This window comes from Camelus dromedarius, chromosome 6 (assembly GCF_036321535.1).
Source record: "Camelus dromedarius isolate mCamDro1 chromosome 6, mCamDro1.pat, whole genome shotgun sequence".
NCBI classification, from domain to species: domain Eukaryota; kingdom Metazoa; phylum Chordata; class Mammalia; order Artiodactyla; family Camelidae; genus Camelus; species Camelus dromedarius.
Genome location: NC_087441.1, coordinates 34199521 through 34220433, shown reverse-complemented (window position 1 = coordinate 34220433; position 20913 = coordinate 34199521). Strand labels below are relative to the sequence as shown.

Genomic DNA, 20913 nt, shown 5'->3' with positions numbered 1-20913 from the left:
CTGGACTTCAAATTTATACTTACTGCTCTGCCATTTCTTACTTTTACTTCCAAATGAAGTTTCAGTTTGTACCACCTTATTTTTATAGACAACATCGATGAACTTTCCATCTGGACTGGCAAATTGGAGAACTAAGATGTAGAGGGATGAGAAAGCCTTCTGACCTCTTGTGGAGTTTCCAGCTAAGATGTGGGCAAATGATCTCACTCCTGGGGTGATTGTTGTAGCTACAGCATTAATCGACAGAGAAGCTGATTTGTGTTCAGGCCCTCCTGGCCTGGGGGCAACACGCAGAGCAGAGTTGGTACATTCCTTGGTATCTTCCTTGCCTGAAGTTCCTCCTGGGTCTAGAACACCAGCCCCTATGCCCCATGCTCTGTGCTGAACGGCAGTGCAGGGTGCTGAGGGTAAACTCTCCCCATCTCATAATGCAGGCTCTGTCTTCCTCTCTATCTACCTTGACCTTGTGCATCTCAGCTACGGAACGTGATGCTAATTCACCAAAGCCCAGTTATTTCTGCCAGAGCCATAAAGCTGTGTCATAAATTAAGTTGTATAGTTATCATGGGAAGTATATTTAAATGAAGACAGTTCATATATTTGTACACATTTTTTGTTTCATCTATAAAGATCAAAATATTAAAGCAACATGATAGTTTCATAAAGACAGTTTTTACGTCCTCGAGCCTGAGTTTGTGTTTTCTTTTTTGTTGTTGTTTGTTTGCTTGTTTTGTTTTTCTTTTGTTGCTGTTGTCAGAAACATGAGGAAGGCATAAAATAAAATTGGAGACCTGTCAGTATCTCTCAGATTGCTACGGCCTGTCTTAAATATTATAAGTAACGAAGCTGTAATTAGTTCCAGTGCTGTGAGCTTTATACTGTAAATAAATTGGTAGGACAAGGTGGATAACTTACAGAGTGAAATTTAATGATCCTGTCCCCTCTGTTTCAAAATTAAATCTATTATCTTTTCATCTCTGGATTCTTCAATTCATTCATTCACAGATATTTATTGATTGTCTTCCGCATACCAAGTGCTGTTGTAGGAGCTGGAGGTATCGGAGTAAACAAAACCACATCCCGATTCTTATGGAGCAGCCCGATTCTTGGGCTGCTTTGACTATTAATGCCATCGACTGCGTGGCTTATAAATGACAGAAATTTGTTTCTCATAGCTCTGGATGCTAGGAAGTCCAGAACCCAAGGCACCAGCAGATTCGATATCGGGTAAGGGACCGCTTCCTAGGGGCAGTCCTTTTGCTGTGTTTTCACGTGGTGGAAGGGGCAATGGAGCTCTCTGGGGTCTCTTTTGTAAGCGTACTAATCATTCATGAGAGCTGCACTCTCACGGCTTAATCACCCCTCAAGGCCCTCACCCCCAAAAGCGTCACATTGGGCAGTTATGTTTCAATATATGAATTCTGGAGGGACACGACATCAGACCATTAACAGGATCTCACGCTTTGTGGAGCAGAGACGCCCTAAACAAATACGCAGCGTGGCGAGGAGTTAGAAGGAGACTCGGAAGGGGAGGTACAGTTTCTTTTAGAGCAGTTAAGTCAAGGCATGTGTTTTTGATAAGGTGACATTTGAGCAAATTCTGAATGATGTGAAGGAGGGAACCATCTGGACATCTGGAGGAGGAATGTTCTGGGCAGAGGGAACAGTAAATGCAAAGGCCCTAAGATGGGACTCTGCATGGATAAGCTAAAAATGTAAAAATATAGTAAGAATAAAGATTAGATAAATCGAACATATTCACTATTCAATTTTTCTCTTTGCCTCTGAAACTAAAAAAAAAAATGCTAGCTGAATCTCAGTTAACCTCCTATAATTAGTTATATAGAACAACTGGTAAAAGCATTTTTAGCAACCTTTAATAATTAAACTTCTACACAGCAATATTCTGGTTAATTATCGTTTGCTTTTGTTGAGGCTTTATTGCATTTTTATGGTCATCTGTGCTCCAAGAATTACTTTCACATTTGTCTCTGTTCCTTTTAATTATGTTAAATGAACTGTCCTAGAAAAGACCAAATATTCTTAGTACCCTTTAAGTCAAAAAAGAAAAATATTGTTAGGAATCTCTTAAAATTGTCAATAAGTGTAACACAATTTCTTTTGATATGAGCAATGCATGGCTATCGACAAATTAATATATAAAATGTCTGTTGTATCATTTATGAAATCAGTCTCTTGGAACTTTTGATAATTTAATCCTGACGCTTAAATTTTTTTCAAAGCAATAAATATTGCAGAAGTTTGCAAAAATCATTAAATGTTAATAAAAGCTTTGTCTGATACTATATCAGGGTAAGATGTCTTTAATTTCAGTTCATTCTGAAAGAGTCCTGATGGAAAGACAACTATAGAATAGCGTCTATTCTGGTAATAAATGTTTTTACACTATGTATTAAGCTATGGGGAATCTCTACCTCTTCTAAATTTTTCTTATAACCGTGCTTTCATTTTTACAATTGATTCAAAACAAGAGTTAGAGTAGAGATAGATGCATTGTATTTTACTTATTTTTGTTATATATTTTATTCTGTATATAGAATAAAACATTTCCAGATATCAGCTTTAATAAATCCAGCTGTGAAGTCTTCTTGATCCTACCTCCGAAAGATCGCTTGACGTTAGGTATCTGTCTTTCATCTCCACTGTTACCAATGTATCTTATTTACTCTCACTTGGAATATTATTGTAACTTTTCTTCAACATATATGATTCCCCATCTTAAAATCTAATTAATGGCTGCTTATGCTGTTGGGAACAAGTCCTTGCTCCTCAGCAGAGTATGAGATCATTATTTGGCTGCATCTGTGTTCTTTAGTCACTTTTCTTGTATTAGCCTTAAGAAAATCCAGTGTATTGGTGGATCAGTTAAGAGAAAAACTTGTGAAATCAAATTACTTGAGTTCAAGTCTAAATTTTATGTGGATTGCACAAGCCTTTGTTTCCTTATGAAAACTATAAGAAGAAAAGTATTTACTTCACCATATTGTTGTTAAAATAATGTTTATTAGTATAGCTGGCACATAAATAGGTACTCAGAAACACGGTAGCTGTTGTTAATTATTTGTCTTTTCCAGGTTGTTTTATGCAATTTCAAATGTGTGCCTTTGCATAAACCATTCCCCAGTCAAGAATGAACTTTCTCACCTTCACTTTAGTGTCCAGGATTTAGCTCAAGCATTTCTTCTTCTCTGAAGCTTTCCCTAAGCTCATTCCATCTCAGCTTCTTTCCCCTGCCTCGCATTGTGTTTCAGATGAAAGCTTTTATGGTGTTTGAGCATCCTTCTACTATTCATTGTTATAAGAGTTCTAATTGTTGGCTCATTCTGTTCTTCATTGAGGTTGTGAGCTCCTTTGGGGCAGGGTAATGTCACATGCATCTCTTACTCTCCAGCATCATTGCCCAGAGTCTGCTGGTACTGAGTAGATTTTCAATTAAAATTTGCAGAAAAAATGACTGATGGAATAAATTAATGAAAATTTTGGAGATACGTGTGTGTGTGTGTGTGTGTGTGTGTGTGTGTGTGTGTGTGTATGTGTATGTATATGTATGTCTAGCAGGGACTTTTTTCTTGGTTGATTTTCCATTTCAAGTGCTTTGGTACATATTAAGTGATTTTTTAAATTATCAAACTGCTTATGATATTTTTCTGAATGCTAAAAATGGAAGTAAATTTATTCTTTCTGACTACAAATAAGATGTAATCCCTAGTTGAAAATGTCCAGTAAAACATGCATAGAAGATTTGCTGGTAGTATCACTGATTTGGTTAATGTGAACAGACAAGTAAAATGGTTTAGAGATTAATCAGTTTCAAAATTATTTGTAAATATTTGCCTTTAATTTGTATTACATGAATATATGTAAACAGAGAAAAGTTGATTACAAACCAAACTATCCAATTGGTTTCTTCACTTAAGATCTTTCACATTTGATGTAGAAATAGTTATTTCACCACCTGTCCCACTCTACCTATACTCAGAACTGTGAGTAATATTAGGAATTAATAATCATGATAGGATAAATGGTAGAAAACATCTGGTCAGCTCTTATTTGTCTTCCGAAGATGGTGAATAGTTAAAAAAAATTAAAAAGAAGGGATAAACAGAAAAGAAGAAAAACTACCTACAAATAAAGTATAATATTTTCTCAGAAGTTTTCCTGTCCCAAATAAAGTCTGTTATTATTTAGTCTTTAAATCCTAAATGTCTAAAGAACGGAAAAATTTGAAAACTTAATTCATTTAACCCTAAATCTGAAGCACTTGAAAGACAAATTAGAAACCAGGGATATGTGCTTTCAACCAAAGGGAAATAAAACATCGTGGAAAATGACATCTGCTTTCAGTGCCTTTGTCATTAAACCCAGTGACTATATCCATGAAATCAGCCTAAACTTGCCCATTCTAGCCCTTTAATTGACTTTTATCAGAAGGCGCTCGATATGTTTAAGTATGAAAAGGTACTCTTCTTCTGCTGAGGTTATTACACTGGCCATTAGCTATTTACAGCTTGAAAGTTTGGAAAAGATTATAGATTTTTCATCTTTTAGTCTAGCCAACAACAGAATGAGTGGTTTCCCTTCTTCAACCCTTATGTCCCCTTCCAGGACACTAAGTTCATGCACAAATCAGAAAGCTAAGTTATTACCTCGTTATACTTTCATCAATTCTGGACTGCAGTTTGTACATAAAAGAAATAGGAAGAACATAATGATTCCCCATTGTTAAGTGGGAGCTGAACAAATTGCATAGTTCATCATCGACAGGGACAGGTTTAAGTCGCCAAATTCGATTCATGACTGTGCACTTTCAAGTGCTTTCTGCTGGGAGGACTTTGGGGGAGCATGTGATTTTCTAGTTTACCTGTAAAAAGCTTCCCCCGCGAGGGGCTTGTTCTCTCCTCATGACACCCGCATGCCACGACAGGGCATTTGCTTGTAGTTGGTTATCAGGAAAAGTCAATACTTTGAGAGATAACCCTAGTAAAAGCCAGAGGAAGTCCACTGACTTACCAGCCAGTGCTACAAGCCATTCTGTTACATGGCAAAAAAAGCCGCTGTCTTCATGGACTAGTGGTAGGGCTTGAGTGTCCATAAGAGTGTTTTCCTCCGTGCCATATTTTTGTAAGTGGAAAGTGTTTTGACAAAACTTGATAATCTCTCCAACATCTCACAATGAGTAACTATAGAGTTGGCAGTAGAGTGTGATGGTGGTAGAGAGCTCTGAGTCTAGGTTCATGAATTTTCAGCTAATTCAGCAGTTAACTTTTTGACTCATGTGCCAGATGCTCATCTGAGTACTGAGGATATGACAGATCAGAAAAGAGATAATGATCTTTCTTCTTACGGTACCTACATTTACTTGACGAGGCAGACAGTAAACAATATAAATAAATGAGTTACGTCGTATTTCAGATGGAGGAGTGTGGTGAAAAAGATAAAGCACCCAGGAATTAGGGGATGCTAGTGCGAGTGCAAGGGAGAGAATTGGTTTCTATTTCCAATAGGGTGGTCATGGAAGTCCTCTTAAGATGTGATGAGATTTGTACAAAGACCCAAAGGAGCTAGGAGAGCGGGCCACTTGGATTTCTGGGGAACAAGCATTCCCACCAGAGGGAACAGAAGTCTTTCTGGGTGTGAAACTTCGAGTAAAGACTGACGTTTTCTAAACCTTAGTTTCCTTCTCTTTAGTATGGGGACAATTGTAGTATGTTCCCACCTCAAGGGATACTGTGAGAATTAGATAAAGTATGCATTACAGATACACAGTAAACACTGGATAATGTGAAGTATTATTATATTGTTACTTGGAAATCTAGAGTTTCTCTTTCAGATCGCTTTGTTGAAAGCCTTTACCTTTTGATTAGTGCCCTGTGGGATTCCTTGTTTGAATTAATCAGCTATAATAGAAAAGCAGTCTACTCTTTACAGTGGATGTAAATAAATACTAAATGCTCCAATATTAGATGAGAGAGAAATTGCCCAAAGCTCTTTTTTCCCTTTTTAAAAGTTTCATTTTACCAGTTACATATATATATGTATATATATAAACGCTAGATTTTTTTTCTCACCCCTCTAGTCCAATTTTCCAACCCTTAGAAGCAACTATGTTCAATTCTTTTAGCCATTTCTTTGGATATTTGCTCCCACATATTTAAGGAACATGCTTATGTTGCCATGTCTTGATATTTTAATTTCAGACATTATCTATTAATTTCCCAGTATAATTAATGAAAATTTGGCTCCATTATGCCATTGTAGATGTACACTTTTGATACCCCATCTTACCAGTGGTTAGATAAGTATTCAGTGATTGTGTTTTTGTGACTATAGAGTGCTATTAAAGCTACATGATATCTTCCTTTCTTTTATGCTCTTTTGTTAATAATTGCCTTTTTTTGTTGTTAATTTGCTTCACTTGTTTACCACTTCACCCTCAAATACTCTCTCAGAAATATAAATTTCCTTGCAGTGTTTCAACACTTCGGGAGTCCTCTGAGTTTCTTCTTGGAGACACTTTGGTGGAACGTTCCAACCAGCCAGTGTTTGGCCTGACTGATCTCTGGCTCTGAGTCAGCTTCAGAGCCAACCTCTGTCACCAGCGCCTCCTGGAGGCCCTCTTTGCTGCCTCTCTTCTGTTGGATTCTGTTTCTGGAATCCTACATATTCCTTCTCCTTGCTTTATCCTCTTGTTTTAATGGAGTACACAGCCAAGAGCTTCCTGGGAAAAGGTGCCCGAGAGATAAAGTTTGACACCTTTCATGTCTGCATGTGTGTTCCACTCACATTTAATAGTTGCCTGAGTATGGAGTTACAGTATGGAAATAATTTTTCCTTAGGATTTTGGAGACATTTCTTTTGTGTATTCTAGCTTCTAACATTGCTGTTCAAATGTCTGATGCCGTTCTGATTTTTTTTAAATTAAAATTTCTTTTAATTTGAAACATTTATGTAAATATCCATTCACTTGCCAGTATTTTTATTAATTAGGCAAGGTCTTTTCTTTGAATAATAAATCCCTGATTGAATTTCCTTGTCAGAGTCTAACATGAAACATACCCATAATTCATCATCTATAAATTATGTCTCCTTTTCTTTAAAGTGGAGTAAATCCTAGATTTTTCATGTTTCCCACAGCCTTTTACCACTGAAATACCCATTCCCAATTTGACAACTTTTTAAGCATGCTAAGCTACTCATGGGACTATGTAATATTTTTAGCTGTCCAGGAAGTGAATCCTTGTTATACCATCTAAGATTATTATTGGATAATCGTATGTTTGCAGAAAAATTAATTCTTTTAAGCATTTGTTGAGGGCTTACCTTGTGCTAGGCACTATTTTTGGTGCTGGAGTTAACACTTTGAACGAGACGGATAAGGCCTTTACTCTTAGGGTGTGTACATTCTAGTGGGGAGGGAACAATGAATGAATAATGAGTAAAATGAAGATATCGGACAATGATAAGAACTGTGAAGAGAATGAAATGGAGTGAATGATAAGAGAACACCAGGGAGCTCCTTGGACGTTCAAGGAAGACCTCTCTGAAGTGGTAGTATTTAAGCTAAGGCATGAATGGGAACAAGCATGGGAAATTCTGGGGAAAACTTACTCCAGGAACATGGAACTCAGGTGCAGAGGGAGGAGTGAGCTTGATGGGTTACAGGCTCTGAGAGAGGCGGTGTGTTTGGAGTGTCAGAGCGAACAGATGACGTTCTGAGGACGAAATGATGAAAGCCATGGGAACGGATTTCGTGTTTTAGCACCTTGTTTTAAGAGCCATGGGAAGTCACTGGAGAGTCTTAAACAGAGCAGTGTCATGATCTGCTTTAATTTTTGAAAATTCCTCTAAAAATTTTATGGAAAGTTAACTGTTTATCCAGATCCTCTTTGTATTTCATGACTGATGATTTTTGCCTTTTTCCTGGTTTTAAATTTTATTTGGTTAAAATAATTTTTGGCATACAGGAGGAGGAAGGAAAAATTTGCTCATATTATGCCATCTGCTCCTTTTTAATTCCTTTCAAGAATACATTGTCTTATTGATGGCAGTTTCATTGTCAGAGACACCGTGACGTCCCACGTTTCAGCACTGACCTATTGTCCTGTGACCATCAGTGCTGGCTTACTGGATACTTCCTTCTCTGTCATGGAGACCTTCCTGCCAGGCTTTGGGAGAGAGAGCCTTTCCTTCCCACTTCAGATGTGGCTAAAACTTGGTCTGAATTCCTAAATCCTAGTCTGCGACACGATTTTATTGTATTACATCTTTATCTTTGTAGATTCATAAACTATGTCTAATTTAAAAAATCACATTATAAACATTTCAGATTATCTGATTTATCTAAGTAATCTCTTGTCTTTGAATGTCCAGCCTTGATTTCGGAAGCATGCCCCACTGTTTACAGCCCTTTCTGGGAAAAGACAAGATTAGGGGGAAATGGAAGTTCTGTATCATCATTACTGAATGCATTTCAGCAGCCTTGTGAATTAGCATAGTCCCTAATACAGGGCCTGAAGGCACTTATTTTGGCATGAAATGAAATAATGTATTAGAAACAAAAATATTAATGCAATTTACAAATGTAACTCATTGCTCTAAAAATGTATCTTTTCATAAGTATTGATTCTCATTACAATGAGATACAACAACATTACACTGAAAAAGGTTCATAAACCTTGAGTGGGTGTATAAAAACACTTTTACTGCATCTTTAGATGATAAAAATGTCTACTGTGGAAATTGGAAAAATACGTAATTTGAAGAAGAAATTAAAAACAACTTGTAATCCCAGTGCCAGAAGCCAACTATGATCATTATTGGGTAATTCTTTGATCTCTTCTCTCTCTACATATATAGGTGTATGTACACACACATCCATGTAAAATGTATGAAAAATGTTTATGACTACACAAAGGGTTTAAGAATTTGAGATTAGAGAGTTTACGCTTTTTATATCCCAATTTTCCATATAGTTGTAGATACATTGGAAAATTTGATGATTGCATCATATTTAATATACCACAGTACTTTTACTGTCTCCCTATTTAGGGGTATTTAGGTTGTTTCCATTATTTTTAGAAACTTGATTTGTTCTATGATAATAAATGATGTTGAAATGAATAGTTTTAAAAATATATACTTAATAACATTTCTGATTTTTCCTTATCATAAATTCTTAAAATAGAATTCTTTGGTTAAAATGTATGAACATGTTATTAAAGGTTCCATTTATGTATTTCCAAATAACTTTCTATATGCATAAAACATAATATATTTTGCAAATTTTTGGTAATTTAATACATTTTAAAATTTAATTTGCTTATTTGCCTTCCTCTGGTCATTGATGAGGTTAAATCTTTTATTATATACATATAAACATATGTATTTCTTCTGTGATTGCATCCATGTTTGATTATGTTTCTTATTGGGGTTTTCATTGGGATAGTAATATTTTAATTATTCATTTGTAAGGTAAGTACACCTTTCTCATATTTGTTTAAACATTTTTTTTAATTGAACTTAACTTTAAATTTTCTCCAAACTGTTCTTGATATGTAGACATTTTAAGATACTTGTATATAATTTGTTTGCCTTTTTCTTTACAACTTTATTCCATATTGTTATGCTTAGGAGACTTTGAGGTGTGAACAGTGTTACTTGTCTTCTGTAGCTTTATTTAAAAATTTAATCCATCTAGAATATATTTGATATAATTTGGAGACTCTAAAACAGGATTTTATTATTATTTTTTAGTAGGTAAGCTTTTCCAGCCTCATTTGTAGAATAATCTAACCTTTTGTGAAGTTTTTTTTTTTTTCTTTTAGTTATTACTATTATGACATACCAAGTTCATATGTACTCCTACGAAGTTTCAGGGCAATCTCATTTAGTTATTCTGCTATTCTGTTAATTCTTATGTATGACCACATTGTTTTAATTGTCACTGTGTGTTTGTATCTACACTCTCTAGTCATTTTTCTGATATGTTTAGCTAGTCTCTGTGAATTTAATCTACCAGATAAATACTGCTGAGATCCCTAATTATTTTTCTCACTGAAATTTCATTAAATTTTACTGGAAACTATTGCTATGCTCCCAGAAGTCTGCCAGCTCATACATATCTTCCACCCCAAAATATGGGGTAATTCTCCATTCTTGCAAAATTAGCTTTAGATTTCCTCTGTAAAGTTATATTTTAGCCATATATTTATCCCATTGTATTTTGCTAGAAAATTTTAAGTCTCTTATAATTTATAGCTGTTTGTGTTAGGACTTACTTGATTTACGTTTTAATTAATTTTGCATATTTATAGGATAGACATTAATTTTTGTAATTTGATTTTATTTTCTTATTCATTTAAATGTATATTTTATACTTGTTTTTCTCATATTTTCAGGCATAAAAATTACCTGAAAATATCAGTAATATTATTTTCTTGTTTCCAATACTTCTTTTATTCCTTTTTAAATTTTTGCTTATTTTTATTTTTTATTTTTTAATTGAAATATAGTTGACTTACAGTGTTGTATTAGTTTCTGGTGTACAGCATAGTGATTCAGTTATACATATGTATATGTATACATATTCTTTTTCATGAAATGAAAGATTACTGTAAACCATTGAATACATAGTTCTCTGTGCTATAGGGTAGAAACTTGTTGTTTATCTATTTTATATGTAGTAGTTAGTATCTGCAAATCTTGAACCCCCAGTTTATCCCTGCCCATCCTGTTTCCTCCTGGTAACCATAAGTTTGTTTCCTTTGTCTGTGAATCTGTGTCTGTTTTGTAAATAAGTTCATTTGTGTTTGTTTTTTTTTTCCAGACTCCACATATGAGTGATATCATATGGTATTTTTCTTTTTCTTTCTGGCTTACTTCACTTAGCCATCCATGTTGCTGCAAATGGCATTGTTTTATTCTTTTTTATGGCTGGGTAGTATTCCATTGTATACATGTATGGTATTTCTTTATCCATTCATCTGTTGATGGACATTTAGGTTGCTTCCATGCCTTGGCTATTGTAAAAAGTGCTGCTGTGAACATTGGGGTGCATGCATCTTTCTGAATTAGAGTTTTTGTCTTTTCTAATATATGCCCAGGAGTGGGATTGCTGGATCATCTGGTAACTGTTTTTTAAGGAACCTCCATACTGTTCACCATAGTGACTGTACCAATTTGCATTCCCAGCAGAGGTGTAGGAGGGTTCCTTTTTCTCCACATCCTCTCCGGCATTTATTATTTATAGACTTTTTGTTGATGGCCATTCTGACTGGTATGAGATGATACCTCATTGTAGTTTGATTTACATTTCTCAAATAATTAGTGATGTTGAGCATCTTTTCATGTGTTTGTTGGTCATCTGTATGTCTTCTTTGGAGAAATGTCTATTAGATCTTCTGTCCATTTTTTGATTGGGTTGTTGGTTGTTTTTTTTTTTTTTTTTGATGTTGAGCTATGTGAGCTGCTTGTATAATTTGGAAATTAAGCCTTTGTCAGTCACATAATTTGCAAATATTTTCTCCCGTAGATTTTTTTTGTTTTGTTTGTGGTTTCCTTTGCTGTGCAAAATCTAATACTTCTTATTTCTGTTTCGTATCTGATAGCATTGGCTAAAGTTTCTAGAAAGTTATCAAATGACAATAAGAAAAATATTTTTGTTTTGTTCCTGATTTTATCAGAAACGTATATTTTGTTTTCTCTTTTAGTATGCTATAGGCTTAGTATTATTTAAAATACCATAATTTTTTCTGTGTTTCTTTTCCTAAAAAGTGTGTTTATTTTTCCAAAAGACTGTGTTCTTTTCATCTTTTAATTTCTAAAGCTTTGAAAAGCAATAGTACATACTTATTCTACTGAGAATTTATATTAAGTATATTCTTTTTCTAACTATTGGCTTGCTTCTTGAGAACTGAGTTGAACTGTTGGTGCTAAAGAGCTATTAGAGTTATGCCATCAGTTCAAGATCAGTGGAACTCAATATAAATAATCCAGACATTGTTTCTGAATATGCTTCAAGTCATTTACTCAGATAGATGTGTTGCCTATTGATGAAGAATGGTTATCTCTTAACAAATATATGAAAACCAAGGGTGTAGTTAATCCCAAATGCAGAATTTTATATTGTATCTTTCATGCTTTGTCCCACCCCCATCTCATATTAGGGTGAAGGCTAACTTGCTATAACAAAGAAACCCTGAGATATAGTGCTTTGAGAACATGTACATTCTTACTGCTCATGTAATAATCATGAAGGGAGTGGTCCAAGTTATTGGCACAGCTCTGCTCCTTTTGGTTATTCAGGAACTCAGGTTCCTTCTGCCTGTCTTTCCACCATCACCTGATGATGGCCTAGTCACAGCTGGAGCATGAGCACCTCAGTGTTCTAGGAGGACTAGGAAAGACAGAAAAGGGGACACATTCCAGGCCCAGAAATGCCACATATCTCTTGTGCTTACGTTCATTTGAGGAGACCTTAGTACCATGAGAACACTTGCAAGGGAGACTTGACATTATAGCTGGGCAGCTGTAGCTGTCTTACTGGTGAAGGACAGAATGGAATTTGATGGTCATGTGTCAACTCCCATCACACTCAAAGACTGTGTATTGGACAAGGACAATTTGAGCCTCAGTGTATTTAAAGAAACCTATAAAGATAGAAGCACAGAAAGTTAGCATTGCCTTTATTTTAGAACTACCAGTTAGTTGGAACTTGCAGGAATTAAAATAATACTTAGACAATATATCTTGATATGCTTTTGTGGAATCATGTGGGTATAATCAAAAGTTGAATGCTGGCTTTCAGAAAGTGTAGCCTTGAACAATAAAGATATTTACATTAAAATTTTTCCACCTCATTTTGTGTCTTCAATCCCTATTTTAATGTAAAAAAATGTCTTTGACAGAATGGTAAATATTTCCCGAAAAGCATCTAATCTGAAGTGTTTTTTTTTTTTTTTTTTGTATTTTACATCAGCTTTAGTGTGAATGAAAGGAATTACCAGATATGATTCTGCAGATTTCCATCAAAGTCACATTAGGAAATCACAGAGCTGTGAGCAAGGAAAAGACCCAACAGGGACAACCAATGGGGTGCTGATTAGGCTGTGGCTAGGGATTTCATTGTAAAGAATGAGTCAGAAAAATAGAAACAAGTTTGTGTATATGAAGAATGGTTTCATCGCTTCCGACCACTGAATGGGAACCTAGGGTGGGCAGAAGGAGAAGCAATATAGTATGTGAAATGAAATGAGGCCATTTACCATGAAACCTGATGTAGTGTATCTGGTGTCTAATTTGGATTGCTCAATAGGGAACTAGCATGATTTTAACTCTATGAAGAGATATTAGGCAACTGATTGCATAGAAAATGCATTATCTTTCTTTCTTAAGGAACTGTTTCTGGAGTCTGTTCTGTGCTTTTTATACCCGTTTAAAAATGTTTCCTAGTTGTACATTTTATACACAATGCTTCACTGTGGTAGTGAAAAAAATACTGCAGTTCAAAACATGAAATCATATTAGGATAGTTCTCTAGTGACTAATATGACAGAAATATGACACTAATGTTTTATTCTATAAACCATTATTATGATACACAGAAATATAGACATATTAGATTGTACATAGACCTTCAGTCATACACGAGGGAGCTAGAGTGACCAGGATACTTCCAGACATTTTTCTGTAGATCTTTATTAAGTTTCTGTGCTTAAATTCTATGTTTCCATTACTGTTATTATTGCTACTCATAATATTATTATTAAGATTTAATATATCATATTACTAAAATAGAAGTGACCATACTGAAAATTTTGGGTTAACTTTTATTTGATGAATTATATTTGAATTCATGTATAGAATGCATAGACTAAATGTTTTCTCACACTACTTTAGAATAGGACAATAATTTCACTTTGGTTTTCAGAGATCATTTGTGAGTCTTTATGTAAAATGAAAAGAAGTAAGTAATTTACAGGTGCTGTCAATGAATGTTAATGCAGAATATCTTCTATATTGTTGTGAACTGACTTTAGTAATAACATAGTGCCTTATTTAAGTTAAACTTATCTTTTAGTCAGTATTCAGACAAGATTTATGCATATGTGTATATGTTTGGGGGACATCTTTAAAAGCTTACTTTTTTGTTAACAAAAATGCAGAACACCTTCCTTTAATTAAAAAAAAGCAAATTTTCTATCATGTTATTGGAATAATTGTGTAATTAAAGTTTTGCTAGCTAAAATCTTATGGCACAAATTTGTTGTTCATTAGTTGTGATGATTTGTTTAATGGTATTTCAAAAGAGCACACCAAACCCTTTTAAAAGTTAAAATAAAGAAAAAGAAAATGAAAGCCAAACAAACTATGTAGATATAGTTGCACTTCACATGAATGTGTCTCATGATGTTCAGTAATTTTAAAATACATCAAAATCAGCCAAAAACTAAGTTAGTGAGACTTTGAGGCTTTTTTTTTGGGGGGGAGGGGTGGATCTGAATTGTGTATGTGTGTGTGTGTATAAATCCACATGTATACATTTCTTTCTTTCTTTCTTTTTTACAAAGCAGAAGTTTTTATTTTATTTTTTTAACATTTTTAAATTGACTTATAGTCATTTTACAATGTTGTGTCTAATTCCAGTGTAGAGCACAATTTTTCAGTTATACATGAACATACATATATTCATTGTCACATTTTTTCTCACTGTGAGCTACCACAAGATCTTGTATATATTTACCTGTGCTGTACAGTACAATTATGTTTATCTATTCTGGATTTTGAAATCCCAGTCTGTCCCTTCCCACCCCCTACCCTCTTGGCAACCACAAGTTTGTATTCTATGTCTATGAGTCTATTTCTGTTTTGTATTTATGTTTTTAATTTTATTTTTTTTAGATTCCACATATGAGAGATCTCATATGATATTTTTCTTTCTTTTTCTGGCTTACTTCACTTACATTCTCCAGGAACATCCATGTTGCTGCAAATGGTGTTATGTTGTCAATTTTTATGGCCGAATAGTACTCCACTGTATAAATTTACTACATCTTCTTTATCCAGTCATCTGTTGATGGACATTTAGGCTGTTTCCATGTCTTGGCTATTGTAAATAGTGCTGCTATGAACATTAGGGTACAGGTGTCATTTTGAAGTAGGGTTCCTCCTGGTTATATGCCCAGGAGCAGGATTCCTGGGTCATACAGTAAGTCTATTCCTAGTCTTTTGAGGAATCTCCATACTGTTTTCCACAGTGGATGCACCACACTGCATTCCCACCAGCAGTGTAGGAGGGTTCCCTTTTATCCACAGCCTCTCCAGCAGTTGTCATTTGTGGACTTTTGAATGATGGCCATTCTGACTGGTGTGAGGTGACACCTCATTATAGTTTTGATTTGCATTTCTCTGATAATTAGTGATATTGAGCATTTTTTCATGTGCCTATTGATCATTTGTATTTCTTCCTTGGAGAATTGCTTGTTTAGGTCTTTTGCCCATTTTTGGACTGGGTTTGTTTTTTTCTTATTAAGTTTTTTTTTCTTAGTAAGCTTATATATAAAGCTGCTTATATATTCTGGAGATCAAGCTTTTGTCAGTTTCACTTGCAAAAATTTTCTCCCATTCTTTAAGTTGTCGTTTTGTTTTACTTATGGTTTACATTTCTTTCTTTTAAGGAAATAAGCATAGGAATTAAGAAGTAATTAGAAAGACTGAATGTAGATAGTGAAAAAAATTTTCAAACCAGTTTGTGTGTATGTCTGTCTGTGTGTGTGGTTTGTATGTTACCGGCTAACAACTTTCCTGAATGAATCCCTTACATTTTTAATTTTAGTCCAATTAATACCCCAGTAACTTGGCTTAAGTAAGACACATTTAGAATTGAAAAGTAATGACAAAATTGGTCGCTATTCCTGCATTCTTGTAATTCTGATAATCTGTCCAGATACTTCCTAGGTTAACAATGAACAGATAGTAAAAGCAATTCGTTCTAAAAAATTCATACCTATTGATCATAATATGAAATAAAGCATTCAGCTCAGGGTAGAGACTGGTTACGAAGTCTGTGATAAAATTAACATAGTGCCCTGTTGTACCTTAGATTACCGTTAGAGCTGAGCGACTGGTAATGTGTCAGGTGTACTGTTATCATTTTGGGTGACTGAACAGTGTATTTCTGTATAATTGATTGTATTAAAAATATAGCTCATTTTGTTGTTTGTTTATCTGTGTTCCATATACCTATTCGATTTCTCATTATCTCAGATGCAAGAAGGAAGCAGTTTTAACCTGTTCTGTTCACAAAGTTTGGTCCAGTTTTAAGTGACAGAAAGAGGTGATGATGTCCTTTTAGATCGTATTTTTAAGATACCTTGTTTGATTTTGTGCCTTTTTATGGGTTTACTCACATAGCAATGTGCTAGCATTTTCTTATGCACATTTACCCCCAGGCCCTGTATTCTGGATACCTTTCTTTCTGAACAATGTCAAAGGTTCCGGTGTGATTTCACTTTTTAATCAGGCTGCAAGGACAGCTGGCCTCTGATAGGATTACTGGGTAACTTTGTATGAGGTTTACTTCTGATTAGCAGCTACACTATTTGACCTCCTAGAGCTTTAGTGTCTGTCTCTTATTAGTTATTTTGATGGTCCCTCTATAACAAGTATACTGTAATCATTTCTGACATTGGTACTGAAAAGAGAAAAAGATGTTTAGATTGAAGTTTTTGTGTTGATCAGATTTTGTAAACGTTTTCTCAGAAAGTTTTAGCTCGGAAATAATATTTAGCTTTAAAAATTTCAAGTTTAAATAATTCACGTGGTAGAGAAATGATCATGGCTACCGAGTTTTAAGAGCTGTTAGTGATGAATCTCTAAATTCTAAATTTGAAGCAAATATATTTTCTGTGATAGAGGAACAGCCACTGTTGTAAGGACGTACAAGAAAGAGACGTTTGGATTGCTGTGCTATAGAATATTGCTTTTATATTAGTTTAGGAGACAGTTGGCCTGCCATTCAGAGGTCCTGTTTGGTTCATCATTATCTGGTACTTTTTAATGAATGTTGCATTTTGTGCACAAAGACAAGAAAATAAACTCCCAAATGGCTCTTTCTTTTAGTTTGTCTAGGCTAGGGTACTTCCCTAAACTTGTACTTCAGGGTGCTGTAGCCACATCGGTCAATGAAGAGTGAAAAATTCAGCTGATAGAGTAATGATCAAAAGAAAAAGTAACACTCCCAGGAAAAAAAAAATGGCAAGGCTATATAGGCAGTTCAAAGAAGACACAGTACAAATGGTTAATAAACAGTTGACAAGTTTATATTCACTCCTAATAAGGCAGACAGGTTAAATCATTTTTATCCACAAAATTAGCCGGGATAAAACATACTCTTCAGTAGAGGTGAAGAGTGTATGTATCAGCTGATGAAAGAAAAGGTCCACACAACCTTCATGTTGACAGTTTGGCAGAAATTAGTGTAGTCTTTGAAATGTTCAGAACCTTTTGATAAAGGTATTTTATTTTTAGGAAAATATACAGGACAAAATATAGATGATGGTTTGTTTATAAACATATATTAATAGAGTACTATGTTACTCCCACATGAAAGCATATTTTACAGTCATTAAATATTTTGGAATAATATTAAAGAATTAGAATATGCTCAGTATATAATGTGAAATAGGAAACAAAGACATCAAATATACATCTTACTATCTAAATCTTATAAAAATAGATGTACATAGGAACAAATCTGGAAGTAAAATAGAGAATACTGCCTGTTTTATGTATCTGGGATTATGAGTTTCCTGCCACAACCATGTGTTGATTTTGGTGTAATAATGAAAATTGCATATAAAATGAAAAATGGAAACCAAACTCAAGCAAATAAATAGCTATTTTTTCCACCCAGAACATGTTGAATAGAAAGAAGGAAGAAGTAGATAGTTAATTTTTGATGGAATTGTCCATTAAGATAGCCCATCAATTCAGTAAAAAGGAAAATCAATCAGTTGGTCAGTTCTTTCAAAACAGTAAAACATCTTGTCAGTTGCCCCAATGAAATTATTCCTCAACTGACTATATTGACTAACTACTTTGCAGTTGTGTAGACATATTTTTGAAGAAAAACAATATTGCTGAAAAATACTTAGTCAGTGAAACTTAATAACAGGGCACAGTGGGAAATCATTAAAATGAATCCTCTTGCTTCACAGAGACCATGTATTGTGATGCAGATTGTATTGATTTACTGCAAATATCTGTATAAAGTTGGTGTTCTCTTCAAGTGAGCCTGTGTATTAAAATCGGTATATTATAAAAGTCAGAATGCAAGTTTGCTTGACAGCGTTTTATTGACCAACTGAGCTAGTTAGATTATCATGTAAGTTGTTGGATCATTTTTAGATTTCTTTCTAGCATCACCCAGGAATTCATTAACTAATTACATCCTCTATTCTCTATCCCTAGTGGGCATTTAGAAGAAGTCTGGGCAGTTCAGTACTTCTCTAAGCTGCTTGTTCTGATAGTTCTGTATTTGTGATATTTAGTGGAAATACATTATCCAGGTCTACATTCAGATATAACATGCTGTGTAGTTCCCTGTGGTTAAGAAGAAGCTCACTCTTGTCTGTTCTAGCTTGAAGTGTTTGGCTTATTCACCTAGTTTCTTTACAACAACACTGTTTGACACTTATCTTTACGTTGAGTAGCCATTTTCAACATTAAAACCAGATAGAAAAATCAGGACTACTTAGTGGAAAGCTACAACAGAGGGCATTAATTCTAAAGCAGGTCAAGCTGTGTCCTTGTCTGCGTACCTTCAGCTCTTGGTATCTTTAGTTTTACAAGCCCGGTTGTTGGCAGTGTGTTCATGCTCTTAACCATTGTAAATAAATTTCAGGTGAACAGCTCTGAATTACAGAATTTTAGAGGAAGAAGATCTCTTAATAAAGAGCTTCCATTTCCTTAGTGAGGAATAAGAGGTCCAGAGAATTTATGGAGATTGTGTAAGGTCAGATGTACTTCGTGACAAAAGCAGAATTAGACCTCTGTTCTGTTGCCCTAGTATCCATTATTTCCCCCTTCTTTGAGAGGCTGAAAGGAAAGCCTCTCAATAGCAGGGTGATTAAGACCATGGACTCTGGAACCATACTTTCTTGATTTAAATTCTGGCCCCATTCCTTGTTAGCCTTGTGACTTTGGGAAAATTACTTTACCTTGCTCAGTCCATCAGTTTCCTTATCTGTACAGTTGTGAAGCTTAAATGGGTAAATATATGTAAGGTGTATAAAATAGTACCTGGGATAAATTAAGTGCTCTATAATGTTCCTTAATGTAAGTATCAAGAGGAAAAGCAATCTAGACAAAGAGGACACATTATCCTTTATGTATATATGTCATTTTAATTAATTAATATTAATTACACAATGTTTTAGTAATACTAACTTAATATAAAGGAAATATAGGCAGCATATCACATGAGTTATAAAGATTATCAGAGATCTTGTATGATAACTTTACTTAATATCTTCAGCTCGTAAATTTTTTTAAGTTACCATCAATAAGAAAATTAATTGTTTTTTAAAAAAATCCGAATGCTGGTATTGTCCAGAAAAATTTAACAGGTTTATTTATAATTGTTACAAAGTTGAACTGCTGAAACTTGTTCACTGAAACATTTTGACTTGCTTTAATGCTTCATGTCCCCGCATTTATATTAAAAATTCACACACAAATAAAAAAATAGAGAAACTGCCAATACCTGATTTCTGTCCCCTAGTTTTCCACTTGCAGTCATATACTTAGGTACCTTTTGACCCCATGTGGGGAAAAATATCTAACGTTCAGAACTACCAATAACAGGAAGAGGAGAATTTTTTTTTTAATGAATGAAACATTTCTATCATAGTGGATTCTTAAGCACGTTCATTCTCCACGAATGCAGCGTGCTAGCTGGATGTCTTTTGGCAAAATTGTTACACGTTTAGCATGGACAGCACACAGGTTGATGTCTTCAAGAAGGCCAACCAGATAGACCTCACTTACCTCCTGCAAAACACCTATAGCTGCACTCTGGAAGCACAGATCGGTTTTGAAGTCCTGAGACCCTGGAAGGGAGGTTTGCGAATCAGAAGTTCAATGGACTTCTGATACGTCTAATTTCACCGCGTGCCACGGTACCAGGCCTGTAACTATGAGGTTTCTTCACCCCTCCAGTTGATGACGTTCTCTTACGAGCGGCTTTTGTACCCAGTCGCTTCCTCGGTGTTTTACCACCAGTCAATTTGTGGGCAATCTGCTTTGGACAAGCCATGGTATAAAGACCTCCTTACTTACCCCTCTTCTCCTCCCAGCCCGTAAGTTTTCCAAACATACATTTTTTTTTTTATTGCTTAGAAACATGTTTCATTTGGGGCTTTTTAAAATTGATAGTTTTTAATATGTGCTTTCTGATGCAAAGAGAAAATGTTATCTTACCAGAAAGTGTACAGAGGAACCATAAGTAAAAAATAAATACTGAGCTATGTCTAAAACTGATAATGCTTATGTTCTGTTCCTTTGTGAATAAACATTTGACAATATTGTATTTTTAGTCTCTTGTCTTTCCCTTCAGTAATCCCTGAGAGATATTATTGACATAGTCTGTTAATAATATGCAATCAATATTAAAGTTTGTATATAATACCTTAATTTATGTAAGAATATTTTTCTTTGTTCAGACTTTTTCAAAAAGCAACTGGTATTTGTTTCCTTTGGTTTGAAGACTGTCTTTCTGCCTAATTAGAGGCCAAATGATCCCTCTACATTAACTCCTTTTTTAAATGACCTCTGTCTGCTGAGAATATTTTAGGGATCAGTTTTGACTATTTCTCTTAGGGACCGTCCACACTT

At 34.7% G+C, this 20913-nt stretch overlaps 1 protein-coding gene and 1 pseudogene across 3 annotated transcripts in view; one reads left to right on the top strand and one right to left on the bottom strand.

The window, feature by feature from the left end:
- The window catches only part of NKAIN2 (sodium/potassium transporting ATPase interacting 2), an 850734-nt gene that overhangs the window by 57161 nt on the left and 772660 nt on the right, over positions 1-20913 (top strand). The gene's annotated exons all lie outside the window — the stretch shown is intronic.
- On the bottom strand, positions 19948-20367 carry LOC105088366 (histone H3.3A-like; annotated as a pseudogene).